The sequence below is a fragment of the Tachyglossus aculeatus genome, chromosome 1 (assembly GCF_015852505.1).
Source record: "Tachyglossus aculeatus isolate mTacAcu1 chromosome 1, mTacAcu1.pri, whole genome shotgun sequence".
NCBI classification, from domain to species: Eukaryota; Metazoa; Chordata; class Mammalia; order Monotremata; family Tachyglossidae; genus Tachyglossus; species Tachyglossus aculeatus.
The window spans coordinates 161,412,625-161,434,654 of NC_052066.1; positions in this window are offsets into that span (position 1 = coordinate 161,412,625).

Here is a 22,030-nt window from a genome sequence, read left to right on the forward strand (position 1 = left end):
AGGCTTCGCACTGATCTTCCTGCTTCCTGTCTCTCCCATTTCCAGTCAATATTTCATTCTGTGCCCAGATCATTTTTCTGAAAAACAAGACATTCCTCCACTTTCAATGGTTGTCCATCCACCTCCAATTCCAACCTTAACTCCTTACCATTGGCTTTAAGGCACTCAATCAGCTCTCTCCCTCCAAAATTACCTTACTTTACCTGGCTGATTCATTCAATCATATTTATTGAGTGCTCACTGTGTGCAGAGCACTGTACTCTACTACAACCCAAACCACACACAACACGCATCTAACACCAGCCTACTTCCTCTTCACTCCATCTTGTCTATCCCTGCCACTGACCCTTTGCCCATATTCTCCCTCATGCTTGGTACTCCTTCCCCCTGTATTTTTCAATAAACCACCACTGTCCCCATCTTCAAAATCCTCTTAAAACCACATGTCCTCTAGGAGATCTTCCCAAACTAAGCCTTTTCTTTCTTCTTTCCACCCTCCCCTTTGAATTAAATATGGACTTGGCTGTGTACCCCTTAAAAGCATTTTGATAGTCACCCCAGCCCCACAGTATTTATGCAAATATTCTTATATTCAATTATTTCCCATGTAATTAATATATTTTAATATCAATCTCCCCCTATAGACTATAAACTCCTTGTGGGCAGAAACCGCATCTACCAATCCTATTGTGTTGTACTTTCCCAAGTGCTTAGTACAGAGCTCTGTGCACAGTAAGTGTTCAATAATGCCACTGATTGATTGAAATGTATTTGCAAGCTTCTGAAACCAGTAAATTTTTTTACACTAATTGTTCCTGCTGCTTTAATAGAATGAAGTGGAGTCAGATCCGTTAGAGGGACTGGCCATTTTATCCCTAGGACTGGGAAAATTTTGCCAAGTGGATAGAGCATGATCCTAGGAGTCAGAATAACCTGGGTTCTAATTCCGGCTCCAACACGTGCCTGCTGTGTGACCTTGGGCAAGTCACTTTAGTTCTCTGTGCCTCAGTTCCCTCATCTTTAAAAAAAAAAAAAGGGAATTAAGAATGCAAGCCCAATATGGGAGAGGGACTGTGCCCAACCCAATTATCTTGTATATACGCCAGAGCTTAGTACAGTGCCTGGTACATACTAAGCACTTAAGTACCACAATTAGTATTATTTCCCTCAGGACTATGAAATAGGTAGCCATGTTCCCTCCCCAAAAATTTAAATCTTGTATGCAAAATGTTGTTCACCTGCAACCCAAGGTCCCAAGCAGTGTTTTGGGGTGAATAGCTGGGGCCTTGGAAAGTGGACATTTACATTCCCTCCCTTCAAAATCTCCTATCTGCTGCTGGCCATCTGAAGGGCTTTTAAATCCTCAAAAATTGATCTAGTATAGTATTTTAGAATAAGTGCATTTTGGAAACACTTGAAGACAAAAGGAAAACTAGCAAAGGGAAACAAAACCTGTCCACAATAAATTTACAGTCCATCAGGAGAGATGAACAAAAACAAAATACAGGAAGGGAGAAGCAGCAGAATTGAGAAATATGCATGAGTGCTACAGGAGATGTGAGGGTGAGAACCCAATTGCTTAAGTGATCATTTTCTTTCCACTATCCTTCAACAACCTATCAGCAAAATAATTAACAATCTGTACCTTCTTAACATATTTTGTAATAATTCTGCAGATGTGTATTTAGTTGATTGTATGTAAGACTTGTAATATTCATTTTATGAAGGCAGAGACTGTGTTCTCCTCTACCACTTACCTGGAGGGCTTAGTACAAGCCTCTATCCCTGTGGTTGCTTCGTAAGGCATTTCTTACAACTGGGAGAGTGCACAGCAATGTTACAACTCTACCATGCCTAGGAAGTTGGTGAGGGGAGGTCATGGTTTTCTCCATTTTATTTTAACTTAAAATTGCTTTTCAGAGCAACAGATGGAGCAAGGCCCTAAGGGGAAACTTAAAACTATGTAAAAACAAATAAACAAACGAAAACCATGTAAAGTCACAACACCTCTCTCCCTTTCCCACCTCCCAGGGACAAAGAAGGTTAATTGGCCACTTCCCAAGGATCAGATGTTTGCCACCCCATCAATAAATGCTGGTTTAATATGAAATGGAACTGATATAATGGAAGCAACATTCCCATGTGACATGAAAGTACTAATTGTAAATAATGTCCTTAAGGCTTTGCTTCTGGCCTTATGCTTTCAAAGATTTAGGTACAAGTCATGAGAGGTAAAAGAAAAGGTCACAATTTTTTTCCCAGAATCAATGTTTTTCAGTGGTTGAGTCTACACAGGGAATGTGTATTACACAGGCTCTAAATGCTCTTTCAGATACAGATCTGCTCAGACAAAATCTATAGCCTGAAATTGATGATGACAATGACAGTGAACAGCATTGATTGATAATGGTATGGGGGATCTGTAGGTCCTCAAGACTTATTCCAGGGTAAGATTGGGTCTGATTGGGGCATCCCTGGGGGATTCACAAACTAAGGGAAGACAAACACTTTGAAGGTTCCCCAATATTTGAGGAGGGTTTGAGTGAATTCAGATTTCTAGGCTAAACTGTGTGTGTGAGTGTGTGTGCGCACGCGCATGTGCACACACCCCTACAAATACCTCCTCTTATGTATTTGCTGCCCAGAAGCTCCTCTGTTGTACAGGGGAAAGCAATCTGCTCAAGAAATCTGGAGATTTAGTTTCTAATTCCGATTCCTCCTGCTGGGGCTCTGCCATTGGTGGTGAAGATTGGTGACCAAAGATCCACTGAGAGTCTTCCTCAGGGTGGGTGGGTTCAGAAAAAACCCTGAGAAATTGCTGGATAATGTAGGTGATGGTACCGAGGCAACCACCAGTTGGCTCATCACGATGTGGCATACATCACAAGCATTAGTTTACAATCATCTCGACCTGCACTTCAAAAGCCTTCACATGCACTTCGTCATGTTTAGAACACCACATTCACACCTGTTGAACTCTGTGCTCCACTGGAGACATGAGTGGCGGGGATGAAGGAGTACAGGGGATGCGGGGTAAGCTATTAGCACTAGCCTAGTGGAAAGAGCATGAGCCTGGGAGTCAGAGGACCTGGGCTCTAATCCTGGCTCTGCCACTGCCACGTGCTTGTTCCTTGGGCAAGTCACTTCACTTTTGTGGGCCTCAGTTTCCTCATCTATAACTTCGGGATTCAATGCCTGTTCTCCTTTCCCCTGAGACTATAATTCCCATATGGGACAGGCTTATGTCTCTTCTGTTTGTCTATCTGCCCCAGTATGTAGTATAGTCCTTGACACATAGTAAACATTGAAAATAATAATAATTATTATTATTATTATAATCAATTCCATGGTGCAAGTTCTTCATCCTGAACTCTGAACTGAGGCTCATTGATCATCCTGACAGAAAATTTCATCACTGCACAGTAATCTTTAATGCATCTTTCCATGTAACTGAAGCCCTCAATATAGACTGTAAGCTCGTTCTGAGCAAGTAATTTGTCTATCAACTCAGTTACATTGTACTCTCCCAAGAATTTAGTATAGTGATTAGTATAGTTAGATTAAAATTCCAGCAACCATACATATTAATTCTCACTTCACTGAAGCTACTTAGTCTTTACGTAAAGGTGATCTTTCCCACCTCATAAGGAGGAGATTCATAAGCTTTTAAAAATGCAGCTTAATTTTTTTGACTTTAATTTTGCTTTTTAATAGTTTTAAGTAATCTATTTAAATCATCATTTTTGAACATGATCTATGTAATGATGTAATATATCACCATAAGAGTGAGCTACACTGCTTAAACAGAGCTCAGGAGAGGTGTGAGGAATGCCTCTGAAGTGTTTCAAATTGACTTCAGGAGGTGTATTGATGCACTGAAGCTATTTTGTCTGAATCTCTCAGTTCTCCAAGTGTGTTAAAAAATACATCGTAATTTTTGTCTTGCCATGAAAATGAAATTTATTTAGTAATGGTACAAGATGCTAGAGGGACAAGATATAGTAAGATTTTAAAGGCTACATGAAACAGATCCTAGATACTTTAGCCCATTTTCAAAATCTAGAATCAAAGGACTGGGAAGAACTTTGGGTAGACATTATCACCACAACCTTACTTTCCTTTGGGCCTGAACCACCTTTTGACTCCTTTCCATTAGCTTAGAACCTTGTCTACTCTAGAATTCTATTTCCCTGAGCTGTTAAAAATAAGATAAACATTTATTTGAAATGTTTTAAAGACAATCCTGACTAAAGAATCATTCAATCAATCATATTGAGAGCTTACGGTGTGCAGAGCACTGTACTAAGCCCTTGGGAGAATACACAACAGAGTTGGAAGGGAAGAAACTGGGATAAGCAAGCTATAGGGGACTAGTATTTTTTGAACACTGATTCTTGGCTGAGACTTATTTTGTGCTTCTATGTGCACAGCACTGTACTAAGCCCTCGGGAAAGTACAATATAGCAGAGTGGGAAAGGAAGAAACTGGGATAAGCAGCCAATTACAGACTGTGAGCCCGTTGTTGGGTAGGCACCGTTTCTATATGTTACCGACTTGTACTTCCCAAGCACTTGGCATTGTGCTCTGCACACAGCAAGCGCTCAATAAATATGATTGAATGAATGAATGAATAGGAGGCTAGTATTTTTTTAACATCAATTTTTGGCTGAACCCTGGACTAAGTGCTTGGGAGAGTAGGTTGGTTAGAAGACATGATACACTATCCCTGCCCTCAAAGCGCTTACAAACTACGTCGTCTAGTGGGAAAAGCATGGAACTGGGAGGTAGGAGCCCTGGGTTGTAATTCCACTCTGTCAGTGGCTTTTTGTGTTACCTTGGGAAAGTCACTTAACTTCTCTATGCCTTAGCTTCCTCTTCTGAAAAATGGGGATGAAGAATACCTGTTCACTCTCCTATATTGACTGCAAGTCCCATGTGGGACATGTTTCTGATTTGACTGTATTGTAACAACTCTGGCCCTTAGTAAGTGCCCTTACGTGGTACATAGTAAGTATTTAACAAGTGCATCAGTTACTAATTATAATTCCAGATCCAGTAGCCCTTTACAAAAATCCTTGTGCATATTTTAGTTTAGTTTAGATAGTTTAGTACAGCTTTTGACAAAGATAATAAGGCTTTTTTCATCATGCTGATTGACTTCTTAGAATGCTGCCCCATAACAAAACATTTGTTTAGGGCCTACTAAACAGTATTCTTTCATTCATTCATTCAATCGTATGTATTGAGCGCTTACTGTGTGCAGAGCACTGTACTAAGCGCTTGGGAAGTACAAGTTGGCAACATATAGAGATGGTCCCTGCCTAACAGTGAGCTCACAGTCTAGAAGGGGGAGACAGACAACAAAACAAAACATATTAACAAAATAAAATAAATAGAATAGTAAATATGTACAAGTAAAATGAATAGAGTAATAAATCTGTACAAACATATATACAGGTGCTGTGGGGAGGGGAAGGAGGTAGGGAGGGGGGATGGGGGAGAGGAAGGAGGGGGCTCAGTCTGAGAAGGCCTCCTGGAGGAGGTGAGCTCTCAGTAGGACATGAGCATACAATGGTAACCCAGCCAGCCCACTTTGCTCCTGTAAATCTACCCTCCTCACTGTACCTTGATCTTGTCTATCTTGCCCATGTTCTGCCTCTGGCCTGGAATGCCCTCCCTCCTCAAATCTGAAAATTACTCTCCCCCCCAATTCAAAGCCTTATGGAAGGAACATCTCCTCCAAGAGGCTTTCCCTGACTATGCCTTCCTTTCCTTTTCTCCCACTCCCTTCTGCATCTCCATGACTTTTTCCTCTTATTCATCCCCCCCCCACAGACACACAGCACTTATGTACAAATCTGTAATTCATTTATTATTTCTGTAACTCCATATACACTCACTCCCTTGGAGAACTTGTTCTCCCCTATGGTTTTAACTACCATCTCTATGCAGATGACACCCAAATCTACATCTCCAGTGCTGATCTCTCTCCCTCTCTGTAGTCTCTCATTTCCGCCTGCCATCAAGACATCTCTACTTGGATGTCCTACTGTCACCTCAAGCTTAACATGTTAAAACAGAACTCTCTATCTTCCCACTCAAACCCAGTCCTCACACTTTACTCCTCTAATACTAACCTTCTCAATGTACCTCTATCTCGTCTGTCTCACCACCCTGACCCCTCGCCCATGTCTTCCCTCTGGCCTAGAGTTTCTTCCCCACCTTCAAAGCCTTACTGAAGGCAGAGCTCCTTCAAGAGGCCTTCCCTAAGGCCCAACTTTCCTCTTCTCCCACTCCCCTCTGCATCCCCCAACTTGTGCCCTTTATCCCAACTCCCAGCCCCACAGCACTTATGTACATATCTGTAATATATGTATGTATATTAATACATATCTCCCCCTCTAGACTTAGCTCATTTTGGGCAGGAATGCATCTGTTTATTCTTATATTGCACTCTCCCAAGTGCTTAGTACACTGGTCTACATACAGCTCTCAGTACATACAATTGAATGAATGAATGGCTTATTTATATTGATGCCTGTCTCCCCCTCTATAATAATAATAATAATAATGACATTTATTAAGCGTTTACTATGTGCAAAGCACTGTTCTAAGCTCTGGGGAGTTTACAGTGTGATCAGGTTGTCCCACGAGGGGCTCACAGTCTTAATCCCCATTTTACAGATGAGGTAACTGAGGCCCAGAGAAGTTAAGTGACTTGCCCAAAGTCACACAGCTGACAAGTGGTGGAGCCGGGATTTGAACCCATGACCTCTGACTCCAAAGCCCGGGATCTTTCCACTGAGCCATGCTGCTTCCCCTATACTATACTATACTATAAACTTGTTGTGGGCAGGGAATGTGTCTGTTTATTGATGTACTATACTCTCCCAAACAGTACAATACTCTGCACACAGTATGTGTTCAATAAATATGATTAAATGAATGGATTGAATGAATAATGAAAGGGTTTTCTTTAGTGCCTAGAAGAGAAAGGCAGGTACCATGGTTTCTGCTGGTGTCTCTTGATTGACATATGTGGTCTGAATTGAGTGCCACATTGTATTCATGTCATCTGTGTTGGGAAGCACACAACAAGAGATCATCACGGACAAGTGATAGCCCAGAGTCAGTGTAAATAAAGCATTTCATTGATTGGAGATGGCTGCTGGTAGAATGCGTGGCTCATCAGCCTCAAAGCCACTGAATAGCTCAACAGGCATGTAATCCTTTGCTTTCTCTTTGGCTTCCAACACAATTTCTCCACTCTGGCACTTTAGGAGATTGATTTTCAGAGCTCAGAAATGCTTTGGGGTTTTAACCACAGGAGAAGGCACAGTCCCCCGCCTCATCAGCATTTCATTAATGTTCTGTTTGTGGCCCTGAGCTTGAGGCAGTTTCTGTGTCCCACTGGGACAAGGGTGTGATGACATATCAGGAGCCCTTTAAAAGGACTCTGCTCTGAGAACTGCCTTTGGAACTTGTGCAAATATAAGTACAGTGGAAGGTAATTCCCCCAAAGAGAAAGATGTTAGAAAATTTGGGAACTAGATATTCTGTGCAAAAGGAATATTGATTGGTTACTATTTAGACACTGAATAGGGTAAGAACTACAAAAATGTTTTCAGAAATACTTTTTATTTAAAAGGACCGCTTTTAGCAGCTAAAAATAGCACACACACACACACACACATATATATACACATCACACACACATATATATATATACACATATATATGCACACAAATATGTGTATAGACATACACATATGTATATGCTCACAAATCCCTAAACTGTACATAGATAGAAACAAAGTCTTATTAACTATGTATTCTAAATCACGGGAATCAATTAATCATATTTACTGAGCACTTATGTGCAGAGCACTGTACTAAGCACTTGGGAAAGTACAATGCAATAGAATTAGCAGAAATGTTCCCTGCCCATAATGAGCATTCAGTCTAGGTGGTCAGTCTAGATGAGCATTAATAGGAATTAATTAATCTGGATGAATATGCTAACTAATCAACATTAATATGAACACCATTCAGATAGTAATATGAACTCACTATATGGGTTGATTATGAATTATTAATTAGTTAATAACGTGGATTAATTAGTGGATTAATTCATTAACATAATAATGATAATAGTGGTACTTGTTCAGCACTTACTATGTGCCAAGCACTGTTGTAAGCACTGAGGGAGATACAGTGTAATCAGGTTGTACCGCATGGGGCTCACAGTCTTAATCCCCATTTTACTGATGAGGGAACTGAGGCACAGATAAGTTGAAGGACTTTCCCAAGGTTACACAGCAGATAAGTGGCAGATCTGGGATTAGAACCCATGACCTCTGACTCCCAAGATTGTGCTCTTTATACTAAGCCATGCTGCTTCTCAATATGAATTCATTCAGACATTAATATGAATAAATAATTTATAAAGTACAGTTTAAAAATATGTACATAAGTGCTGTGGGGTTGGGGGTAGGGAGAATATCAAGTGTCCAAAGGTAATAGATAGAGGTACATTGATGACAGAAGGGAAAGAGATGTGGGGAAAAATGGGCTTAATTGGAGAAGGTCCTTTGGGGCCTTCTTACAGCCCTTTTGTTATAGAACCCTGAAAACATTTTCTGTAAGGGAGGGATGCCCAAACAGCTGCTGGATGATGAATTGAAATTAGGGCATCATGAGCAGAGGAAGTACTTTAAGGATGCTGCCAAGTGCTGCTTCAGACTGAGCAGCATCACAGCAGAACCTGGAGAAATATTTGCAGGAGACAGATGGTCCAGGCTCATGCCCATCAAGAAAGGAGTAGTTCTTTTTGAGCAGAAGTCATATTGGCAATGATTAAAACCCACCAGACCTGAGGCAAGTGTGGGGTGAGTAGGAAATGAAGCCAAAACCTTCCAGCACTCCTAGATGTCAGCAGTCATCATTTGTATGGACACTTTGGCCTGTTAGAGGGATTCAGTAGGACCCAGTACAAAGCCTAAAGGGCTCTGCACTGTGATTCTAACCTGGAGTTTTGCAGCCCAGTCAACAAATCAGTGAATGGCACAGATTCAGAGATTACTATGTGCAGAGCACTGTGCTAAGTACTTGGGGGGCTACAGTTCAGTAGAGTCGACCTGGGACAATAAGGAACATACAGTCTTGTAGATTACATTGCTAAATTCCCACCTAATGTTACGTGTTTGATGCTGGTGGATCTACTCAAGCAGTCAGATGTGGTATCTGACATTCATCTGGTTATCTCTGTGTGTGTGTGTGTGTGTGTGTGTGTGTGTGTGTGTGTGTGTGTGTGTGTAAAATGATGAATGATGGGGAAGTAGCATGGTCTAGAGGAAAAAGCAGAAGTTTGGGACATGGGTTCTAATCCTGACTCTGCACATGTCTGCTTGTGTCACCTTGGACAAGTCACTTCACTTAACTATGTTTCAGTTACCTCACCTGTAAAATGGGGATTGAGACTATGAACCATATGGGAGAAAGGACAGAACATTAATAGACAAGGGGAAATAAGCAAACTGCTCTAAGTCTTTTATCACCTTGTCTAACTAAGGTTCTTCAACAAAAATTATAAATAGAAGATGGTAAAAAGCTAATCACCCTCATGGAGAGATCTTGTCCCATAGACCAAGGCAGCACCAAACAGGTCTTTTCCAGGTTCTAAGTGTAGAGAAAAATAAGAGCAAAATGTCCTACATCATCTTTTTTTAAAGGTCCCACCTTCAGGATACTCAGGAACAGGCAGGAGGTAAATGGAAAAATGCCTCTTGAGAAGTACAGTCTCTGCAGGAGGCTTTGTCAGTTACAGTTCCTTTTAAGCAACAGGAAATGTCCTTTACCTTCTGTGAAATATAGTCTTGTTAATAGGAATCCATACTCAAAATCCCTCATTCCCTTGATGCTTAAACTCCACCTGGAAAAGAGCTTGAAGGGTTTGGTTTGAAAGCCCCCATAGTCCAACATCAGTCAGGCAACATTATTGACCACAGCGCTCTTGGGTAGGCTCAGCGTTGGTACTACTGGTCCACAGTTCTTGAAAATATCCATCCAGTCCATCTGATATTTAGTTGGTGCTTAGTTTGAGCCTTATCCTGTTCCAGAGAAACTTTTTCTATGGAAAAATATTCTTGAAAAAGCACACTTGACCATGCAGATAAGGCCTATGACTTGGTGCCTTTGTGCTTATCCATTCAGGCCCTTAGCAAGGTGATTTGTTTGGGCACACTATCCTTTGAAAACAGAACTGATGGAGCAGGAAAAACTGATAATGCAGCATGGTAATCAATGAAAGGGTTCCTATATCATGCTAACCTATCACATATTGTGCTTTAGATAAGTTGTACTTAATATTTCACAATATAATATAGAATACATACACTTTAACTTTATAAAAAAAACCCTAAATTTTTTATCTACATGTTCCAATATACTTTCACCTGCCTAATTTTTAGATTATATATATAGATATGTATTGATATTTATATAAATTTGCTCTTTCGTAATCTGTTCAACTCAAAGAAAAACTATCTTCCAGATAAAAGCAGTCTCTGATTTTAAGTAGATTCTTTGCTTTAAGACTGGATTCCCATAATAGGTTCAAATTACAATCTGGGGAAGTAATGTGGCGTAAAGAGCCTGGGCCTAGGGGTCAGAAGACCTGAGTTCTAGTCCCAGCTCTGACACGGGTCTGATTTTGGCCAAGTCACTTAACTTCTCGGTGTCTCAGGTACCTCATCTATAAAATGATGATTAAATCCTATTCCATCCTACTAAGACTATGAGCCCCAGGTAGGGCAGAGTCTATGTCCAACCTGATTAACTTGTATCTACCCCAGTGCTTACTTAGAACAGTGCTCAAAACATAGTAATCACTTAATAAGTACCATTATTATTATTATTATTGTCATTTTTCTTCTTATTAACAAGGATTTTTTTAAATTCCTATATCCCACTATTACTAGCCAGTATATTTGCAGTTGCCAATCTTAATACTCCCTAGCTCTAGTTCCAATTATGTAAGAATGTGATTTCCAGTACATTTCATAGCAGAATCTTATGTCCTCTGGCACAGCCAAGTATCTGCATGAGCAAGAGGAAGCAAATTGGACTCCTCAGGCCCAAGGACATGGAAAGCATAACCTTATCAAATTGACTATCAATAATTAAGGCCTTTGATGCTTTGAATCATTTAGATAATAAGATTGCTTTGAAGTAAATAAATAACAAATTAGGATTTGTGGCAGTCACAGGTGTTTGGCAAGACTGGCCTGTAATCAACGCAAAAATGAATGCATTTTACTCGGTGTAATTGGAAAAAGAAATGAAGTTTATATGCAAATTGTAAACAACTTTCATAAAAAGATAACTGGTCAGGCTGCTTTTTGTCATTTAAACTTCCATTTTGGAGAGAATTTGCAAAGTATCCATTTTCCATGTTATTTAAGTGATGCTGGTTGAACTATATCTGAGTCATCCTGAGAGAGAAATTGAAACAACACTGGTAATATGCCAGTCTTGTTATGGAACTGTGTGGCGAGCATATGCATTTTTAAACTTGTCTTTTTTCCCCTTCTGTCTGGCTCGACAACAAATGTCAATCCCTAAGGTCACGTAGGATTTTTAGGTGGCAGGAGTTAAAGGACATTTGAAAAGCAAGGGTTGTGAAATGGTAGAGATGATGAACATGAATACAATTAGAAACTTTTGCATCTCTCGGAATGATCCCAAGTCACTTCATCATTTGAGTGCTGATAATCTGGGTCAATGGCAAAACATAGGAATTTCAGTGTTCAATTCAGCTTTTCAGAAAAGCATTCCATTTTTCCTAATGGGGTGTTTTTCTGAAAAATTGAATTGTGCAAGACAGAACACATCTATGATGTATTCCTCTTTCCCTGAAATTTCAGAGGGTGAAAAATTGAGTGAATTGTTCATTCAGTTTTTTGTAGGTATTGGTGCCCCCAAGATGATGGTTTCTTTCTTTAGCTATGTCTCTAAATGTTCCTGTTTTCTGTTGAGAGCAGAATGAGTGCTCTCTGGGAAAAGCATTTGACATACTTGAGCACTTGGTTGAGTTCACTGCACCTTTGATCAATCAGTGGCATTTACTGAGCACTTACTATATGCAGAGTACTGTACTAAACACTTGGGAGAGTACAGTACAACAGAGTTGGTAGACACTTTCCTTGCCCACAAGGAGCTTACTGTCTAGATGAGGAAAACAACATTAATACAAATTATAGTTATTTACATAAGTGCTGTGGGACTGAGGGTAGCTGAATATCAAGCATTTAAAGCATCCACGTGCATAGGTAACAGAAATGAGAGGGAGCAAGTGAATGAGGGTTTAGTTAGGGTAGGCCACTTGGAGATGTGATTTTTAGTTAATGATACTTCTGGGTAGTTATGTGCAAAGCACTGTACTAAGCACTAGTGAAGTACAATTCATTCATTCATTCAGTTGTATTTGAGTGCTTACTGTGTGCAGAGCACTGTACTAAGTACAACAGAGTAGGTAGTCAGTCAGGTCTGCCCTCAAGGAGCTTACAGACTAATGGGGGAGACAAATATTAAAATTAAATACAGGTAAGGGAAGCAACAGAGTATAAGGATATATGTGTAAGTGCTGTGGGAGGAAGAGATGGAGTGACTATCAAAGTTATTAGGAAGTAGGCACTTAGTACATATTAGGCTCAGAAAGGAAGGAAAATAGGATGGTGAGATGAGAGGTTAGACTGAGAGTCCCATGTGGGACAGGGTCTGATTATCTTATATGTAACCTAGCATTTAGTAGTGTTTGGCAAGAGGGAGGGTGGGAACAAGAGGTCAACAGCAAGTCAGATGAGATGGAGGTCCAGTGAGTAGGTTGGATTTAGAGTGAAGTGTGTGGTCTGGGTTATAGTGGGACCTCCCTTTATTCACCCCTCTCCCAGCCCCACAGCACTTATGTACATCTCCGTAATTTTTTTACTTATATTAATGTCTGTCTTCCCCTCTAGACTTGTAAGCTTGTTGGGTCCAGGGAACGTGTTACATTGCACTCTCCCAAGGGATTAGTGATAATAATAATGATAATAATGGCTTTTATTAAGCTCTTACTATGTGCAAAGCACTGTTCTAAGTGCTGGGGAGGTTACAAGGTGATCAGGTAGTCCCACGGGGGGCTCACAGCCTTAATCCCCATTTTACAGGTGAGGTAACAGGCACAGAGAAGTTAAGTGACTTGCCCAGAGTCACACAGCTGAAAATTCGCAGAGCTGGGATTTGAACCCATGATCTCTGACTCCAAAGCCCGGGGTCTTTCCACTGCGCCACGCTGCTTCTCGTACAGTACAGTCCTGTGCTTCTAGTACAGTCCTCTGTACACAAGAAGCACTCAATATGATTGTTTGACTGAGGATAGGTAGTACAAAGAGAGCTAATGAAATGTCTTAAAGCTTATTGTGAGGTTTCTGTGAGACGTGGAAATGAATGGGCAACAATTGGATGGGTCTGTGGACTTGAGAAATAGTGTGGTCTAGTGGATAGATCCCAGGCCTGGGATTCAAAAGGCCTTGGGTTCTAATCCTGCTCTGCCACTTCATTCATTCATTCATTCAATCGTATTTACTGTGTGCAGAGTACTGTACTAAGCGCTTGAGAAGTACAAGTAGGCAACAAATAGAGACGGTCCCTATCCAACAACGGGCTCACAGTCTAGAAGGGGGAGACAAATAACAAAACAAAACATGTGAATAGGTGTCATCACCAGAATAAACAGAAATGAAGCTAGGTGCACATCATTAACAAAACAAATAGACTAGTCTTGTCTGCTGTGTGACCTTGGGCAACGTACTTAACTTCTCTGTTCCTCGGTTAACTCATCTGTGTCACCAGTCGTCCGGGGACGAGTTCATTCGGTAATCGGCGCGGCGAGGGGGAGGGGAGGGGCGGGGACCGAAAGCCTGAGTTTTATATAAAATTTACTCCGCGGGGCGAATTGAATTATTTAATTGTTTAGGCGCAATGAACTGAACTTCCCTTTCTGGAGGAATGTGATTAATTAGTAATACTAGCGCTTCCCTAACGGGAGGAACACACTCATACGTTAATCGCGCGTGGCAGAACACCCAGGTCATTCATTCAATCGTATTTTTTGAGCGCTTACTGTGTGCAGAGCACTGTACTAAGGTCCCACCCAGGCGGAATTCCCTTACAGTTTGTTTGCACATGGAATTGAATTTCCCTTTCGGGAGGAATGTGATTGATTAGTGTTATCGACAACTAGAGGGAGAAATGTTAACCGGTGTAAATCGGCCGCAGGGTTCACTAAGGTCCCACTCAGGCGGAATTCCCTTACAGGTTGTTTGCACATGGAATTGAATTTCCCTTTCGGGAGGAATGTGATTGATTAGTGTTATCGACAAGTAGAGGGAGAAATGTTAACCGGTGTAAATCGGCCGCAGGGTTCACTAAGGTCCCACCCAGGCGGAATTCCCTTACAGGTTGTTTGCACATGGAATTGAACTTCCCTTTCGGGAGGAATGTGATTGATTAGTGTTATCGACAAGTAGAGGGAGAAATGTTAACCGGTGTAAATCGGCCGCAGGGTTCGAGAACCCAAGGTGGTGACCCAGATAGGAAAAATGACTCGGAGAAGTGAGTTCAGACAGAGCAGTAGAGGTAGGAAAGCTGTCTGCTCGCCCGTTCACCTCCCGAGGGGTACGAGTGCTTCCCAAGCGCTTAGTACAGTGCTCTGCACACAGTAAGCGCTCAATAAATACGATTGATTGATTGAGTGACAAACAGCCCCGATTCCAGCCGCTTCTTCCCTTTTATTTGGTTCCCCATCGGAGTTAAAGGATTCCCTTGCATGCGAAACTTTGGCACCCTGTGGTCAGGAGATGTTAGCAGGAGACATCGCCCACACAGGATGGGGTCGTCTCAGACAGGGCGTAGCCGCTTTGGTCAGTGTCAGCCCTCCTCGATTACAGAATCTTCCACGAGGCCGGCTCCTATTCCTCACATACCCTGCCGTTGAGCCTTGCATTCAATGGAGTCGGTTATTCTAAGCCTTTAGGGAAAATGCAGTCAATGCCGCTTCTGCTGGAATACAAGGCTAGGGTAGGGTGGACAACAATTAGTAATATAATAATAATAATAACGGTATTTGTTAAGCGCTTACTATGTGCAAAGCACTGTTCTAAGCGCTGGGGAGGTTACAAGGTGATCAGGTTGTCCCACGGGGGGCGGGGGGGCTCACAGTCTTAATCCCCATTTTAATAATAATAATGATGGTATTTGTTAAGCGCTTACTTTGTGCAAAGCACTGTTCTAAGCGCTGGGGAGGTTACAAGGTGATCAGGTTGTCCCACGGGGGGCGGGGGGGGGGTCACAGGCTTAATCCCCACTTTAATAATAATAATGATGGTATTTGTTAAGCGCTTACTATGTGCAGAGCACTGTTCCAAGAGCTTTCCTATCGGGAGGAACACACTCATACTTTAGTCGAAACACTCACCCGTCCCGCGGCCCTTTCCTCAATGTGTTGGTTCTGGTTGCTGAGCGGGCACCTGACCTTTTGGGCAGAGAAAAACACGTGGGCCGGGCCACTGCTGCTGCCGTTACTGCGGCTGCTGCTGTGCGTCTCGGTGTTGTGCCGCCAAAAGGTCAGAGGTGACAGGTCCTAGGCCATTCCAGCTTCCAGCCTCAGTTTATCCAATCTCTGCCCTCCTCTCTCCTCCCTACCTCACTTGATTGGCACGGGGGCGAGGGACACGTTCCGTATTCCCGGTTTGGGCTGCCAATCTAGCAGTTTTGATTGTGGGGGCTGTATCCCACCCTCACTTCCGAGTTCCACCTGCTGGCTCAGGTGGTTACGAGATAGCATTTGACCTTGAGATGGCCGGTGCCCCAGGGTCACCTTGGGACAGTCTGCAAAATGGGGATTAAGACTGTGACCTCCATCATCATCAATCATATTTATTGAGCGCTTACTGTGTGCAGAGCACTGTACTGTGTGTGGGAAGTACAAATTGGCAACATATAGTGACAGTCCCTACCCAACAGTGGGCTCACAGTCTAAAAGAGTGGGCTCAGTAATGGACTGTGTCCAACATGATTATCTTATATTTACCCTAGCGCTTAGTACAGTGCCCGGCACCGCATAAGCACTTAACAAATACCATAAAACAAAAGTAGGGAGACATGTACGGAGCAATTTTTTAAGGAAAATTATGCAGGAAATGAAGGAACTCTGGAGGAGTGAGAGGCTTGAGAGAGGCAAGTCAGTACCTGTGGTGGAATATAACTAGTTCTTGGACCAATGCAGTAGCAGTTTGGATGGAGAAAAAAGGATAGTTTCTTAAAATATTTAGAAGACAGAGTTGGCAGGATCTGGTGACTGCCCGACTATGTGAATTGATGGAGAAAGATGAGTTACAGATAATGCCAAGATTGCAGGCTTTAGTTTTCAGTAGGCACTCAATAAATGCTATTATTCTGGCTGTACTTCAGGCTGCGATCTTATGAAAGCTGAGGTAAATGAAAATTCATGCTGCTATACTCACCTTTTGCAGTCCGCATGTATATTTTACAGATCAATTCATCCGACACTACAATGTTTTGTGATCACACAGACTAGTTTCTCCCCCACTCACCCAGTTCCCTATGTTCTAGCAAAACTACACACATACTTTCGTAATATAAAGCAGGGCAGAGTGAACTTTATGCTGCAGTCGGAAACTTTGGCTTACCTACACCTTCCTGTCTCCCAAAGAGAGTTTTCAACCAATAACAAAGCAAACAGCTATTGAATTTTTAAAGGGACACTTTGAGAAATTAATGCACAATCTGGGCTGAGTGTCCTGGGATGTTGGAGTGGCCATCTTTCAGAGGAGACAAAGGTCAAAAATCTTGATCTTGTCATAAGTAAGTTCTGGGCACCAAACGAGAGCATATGTGTTATCCCGGGTGTCCGGATGAAATTCAGTGTTGAATAATTACTTTCTCTTGACCTAGAATTCCTCCCCTGTAGTTTTAATTAGAACAGATGTATGATACTTTACTTTAAAAAAAAAACCCACAATATTTTATAGAATTTCTGAGATTGGTTAGTCACCAAAAAGTAATTGGAATTTAGCCTGCAAAGACCTGTTTAGTCCTTTTTAGCTGAAAGGTGCTATTCCTTTGCATTATTATCTGTAATATTAATCAGCTGTAGTTATTATTTTTTCCAATCATTTCCTTGACTGTAGCTGTTGACCCTCTCTTTCTGTACAGTATTAATCTTTTTATGAATTCTAAAATGCATTACCTTTATTAAGCATTTTGCTCTGTGTTTCCCAAGTGATTAAGTCAAAACCACAATCCATTCACCATTAGTGCTATTAAGGGATTGTAGAATTTAGTCCTAACCCATAACCTTGCCTACTAAAAATATATTTATATAAAGAAATGCAATATTTTACTTAAAGTGGGCAATATCATGGGTGGAATAATTATGCTATTATTTATACAACAAAAAGAAAATTGATCTAGTCACTCAAGAATTATTGTTACTAAACCTGCTTTGAATATTCATTATTATTTTGTCTTCAGTAATGTCTAATATTTTCAGGAAGTTATATTAGCGCTTGGGCTTTAAATGAATTTGCTGAACACCACTGACTTTGATTAGTTCATAATCTGTATAAAGCTCAAAAGATCACATGGACATTACAAATCTTCAGATCATCATGACTGTTACTTGTACAGTTTCTGCTTTCTAGAAAGTTACAATCTAAAAGGCATTGTTTCAGAAAAGTAAAAACCTGTACACAATAATTCAGTTATTTAGTGAATCGAGGTTTGAACAGCTTCCTGGTTATATCCATGAACCATATCAATCGTATTTATTGATCATTTACTGTGGGCTGAGCACTGTACCAAGTGCTTGGAAAGTACAGTTCGGGAACAAATAGAGACAATCCCTACCCAACAATGGGCTCACAGTCTAGAAGGAAGTCTTGGAATACAGTCAGCCAGGGCTGTCCTCTGCCAGGGCTGGCTTCAGCCGGCCATGGATCTTTAGGGCTGGAATTTAAAGTGAGGGTCCGCATGGAACGCATGATGTATGGACCATTCCCGATGAACATGGCACATGGGATTATTCCCAGTCATGCCCAATTTAATCTCCATTCCCTACCTATCTTCTTTTAATGCACAAATTTGAGCACTCGATTCCACCCTCTCCATTCAACTCATCTCCCTTGCACTCTTGTCTCACCGTTGATCTCATACCACTAACCCATGTCCCTGGTTCCAGTGTGTGCATCTTCCACTCATGTGCTCATGCGCTGGAGTGCGGCTGGTGGAAATTGAGATATCAGGCTGGCCTTTTCCATCTCAAACTATCAGTCAATCAATCAATCATATTTATTGAGCGCTTACTGTGTGCAGAGCACTGTACTAAGCGCTTGGGAAGTACAAGTTGGCAACATATAGAGACAGTCCCTACCCAGCAGTGGGCTCACAGTCTAGAAGGGGTAGACAGAGAACAAAACCAAACATATTAACAAAATAAAATAAATAGAATAGATATGTACAAGTTAAATAAATAGAGTAATAAATATGTACAAACATATATACATATATACAGGTGCTGTGGGGAAGGGAAGGAGGTAAGACAGGGGGGATGGAAAGGGGGACGAGGGGGAGAGGAAGGAGGGGGCTCAGTCTGGGAAGGCCTCCTGCCCTCTCCTCTGCCCACCAACAGTACACCATCTCTATCAACTCCCATGCCCTGGCCCTTCCAGCTGTTTTGGGCTTTTAATCCCTCCTTAAAACCTGGGGCCCCTACACCCCATTTCTTGCTCCTAATGATCATATCACCTATTTATTCAATAAAATTTAAACTATCAGGCATGACCTCCCTAAAATCTCCCCTGCACCTCTCCAATCCTACCCTCCTCCTATTTTCTTCAACTCTCCCCTTATTCCCACAGCTGAATCCTCAAGCAGAACATGTCCAAAACTCCACTCCTTGTGTTCCCACCCAAGTCCACTCCACTCACGGGACATCCTCACTTCTCTTGAGCTCATGACCTTCACATTATCCTCCACTCGTCTCTTTCATTCAACCCACACATTCAATCCGACAACAAATCCTATCAGTTCTACCTGGCTAAAATCCACCCCTTTCTTTCCATCCATACTGCTACCCTACTGGTCCAAGAACTTAAATTCCACAGTGACTACTGCATCAGCCTCCTGGCTGACCTCCCTGCCTTCTGTCTCTCCCCATTCCAGTCCATTCTTTGCTTTGTTGTCTGGATCATTTTTCTTAAAAACAAAACAAAATAAGACAAAACAAAAAAATACATCTCCCCACTCCTGAAAACCTTCCAGTGGTTGCCCATCCTTTTCTGCCTCAAACAGAAAATCCATTACTATGGGCTTCAAGGCATTCAGTTAATCAATCAGTGAGTGGTATTTATTGAGCGCTTACTATGTGCAGATGTGCAGAGTAACATACTAAGTGCTTGGGAGAATAAAAATACAACAGAATTAGCAGACACATTCCCTGACCACAATGAGTATAGTTCCTCCCACTCCTACCTGACCCCACAAATCTCCTACTACAACCCAGTCTGTACACCTTGCTCCTCTAATGTCATCCTACTCACTGTACCTCCATCTAATCTCTCTTACCTCTGACCCCATTCTCATCCCCTCACTCTGGTCTGGACCTCCTTCCCTCTTCATATATGAGAAGCAGCATGGTGTAGTGGCTAAAGCCCAGGCCTGGGATTCAGAAGGTCATGGGTTATAATCCCAGCTCTGACACTTGTCTGCTGTTTGACCCTGGGCAAGTCACTTCACTTCTCTGGGACTCAGTTCCCTCATCTGTAAAATGGAAATGAAGACTTTGAACCCTGTGTGGGATAGGGACTGTGTCCAACCTGATTAACTTGTATTCATGCTAGTGCTTAGAACAGTGACTGACATATAGTACCTCGTTCTCACTGTACCTCGTTCTCGCCTGTCCCGCCGTCGACCCCCGGCCCACATCATCCCCCGGGCCTGGAATGCCCTCCCTCTGCCCCTCCGCCAAGCTAGCTCTCTTCCTCCCTTCAAGGCCCTGCTGAGAGCTCACCTCCTCCAGGAGGCCTTCCCAGACTGAGCCCCTTCCTTCCTCTCCCCCTCGTCCCCCTCTCCATCCCCCCATCTTACCTCCTTCCCTTCCCCACAGCACCTGTATGTATGTATATATGGTTGTACATATTTATTACTCTATTTATTTATTTTACTTGTACATTTCTATCCTATTTATTTTATTTTGTTGGTATGTTTGGTTCTGTTCTCTGTCTCCCCCCTTTTAGACTGTGAGCCCACTGTTGGGTAGGGACTGTCTCTATGTGTTGCCAATTTGTACTTCCCAAGCGCTTAGTACAGTGCTCTGCACATAGTAAGCGCTCAATAAATACGATTGATTGATTGATTGATATAGTAAGCACTTAACAAATACCATTATTATTATTATTATTATATGACAGACCACCACTCTCCCCATCTTCAAAGCCCTGCTAAAATCATATGTCCTCCAAGAGGCTTTCCTTGACTAACCTCTTATTTGCCCTCCCTCTGCACTGTCTATGCACTTGGATGTGTATCACTTAAAAGCACTTTGATACCCTACCCCCACAACTCTTCTGTGTGCATTCTTAGAGTCTGCTGCATCTGTCCCCTCCATTACAATGTAAGCTCCTGGTTGGCAGGAATCAGATCTACCAACAATATTGTATTGTACTCTCCCAAGAGCCTAATACAGTGCCCTGCACACAGTGGATGGAGAATGAGCCTGAGTCAGAAGGACTTGGGTTCTAATCCTGGCGCTGCCATTTGTCAACTGGATGAGAAGCAAGTCATTTAATTTCTCTATGTCTCAATTATCTCATCTGTGAAATAGGGATTAAGATTGTAAGCCCCAACTGAGACATGGACTGTGTCCAAAATTGACTAGCTGTACCTACCCAAACACTTAGTATGGTGCCTGGCACATAGTAAGTGCTTAACAAATACCATTAAAAATAAAGTGCCCAAAGGGTACAGATCCAAGTGTACAGACATTGCAGAAGAAGAAGGGAGTCAGGGAAAGAAGACTGAACCTGGGAAGGTCTCTTGGAGGAGATGTGACCTTGATAAGCCCTTGAAAGTGCAGAGAGTGGTAGTCTGGTGTATTTGGTTGGGGGAGTTCCAGGCCAGAGGGAGGACATGGGAAAGACATGAGTGGCAGGATGGACAAGATCAGGCACAGTAAGCAAGCTGGGGCTAGAGAAACAAAGTGGATGCTCTGGGCTGCTGTAGGAGATCAGTGAGGTAAGGGAAGGTGGGACAAGCTGATTGAGTGCTTTAAAATCAGTTCTGAGGAGTTTCTGTTTGATGTGGAGGTGGACTGACAACACTGGAGGTTCTTGAGGAGTGGAGAAATCTGGACTGTTTTTTTAGGAAAAATGAATCATAGTTTCACTGGACTGGCATACGGATAGACAGGATGCAGGGAGGTCAGTGAGGAGGCAGATGCAGTAGCCAAGGTGGAATAGAATAAGTGCTTGGATCAGTATGGTAACAGCAGTTTGGATGGAGAGGAAAAGTCATGTTGTGAAGGTAGAATCTATAGGATTTGGTGGCAGACTAAATGTGTGAGTTGTATAACAGATTTGAGTTGAGGATAATGCTAAGGTTGCAGGCTTGTGAGATAGGGAGAATAGTGTTACTGCCTACATTGATGGGAAAGATAGGGGAGGTTATAGTCTGGGTGGCGAGAGGGAGGTCAGTTTTGGTCATGTTTAGTTTGAGGTGTTGGCAGGACATCCAGGTAGAGCTGTCCTGAAGGCAGGAAGAAATATGATACAGCAGAGGAAAGAGGACAGAATGGGAGAGGCAACTTTGAGAATCCTCTGCATAAAGATGGTAGTTAAAGTCATGGGAGTGAAGGAGTTCTCCTAGGGAGTGGGCGTAAATGAGTAATAAGCAGTGTGGGAAGCAGTGTGGC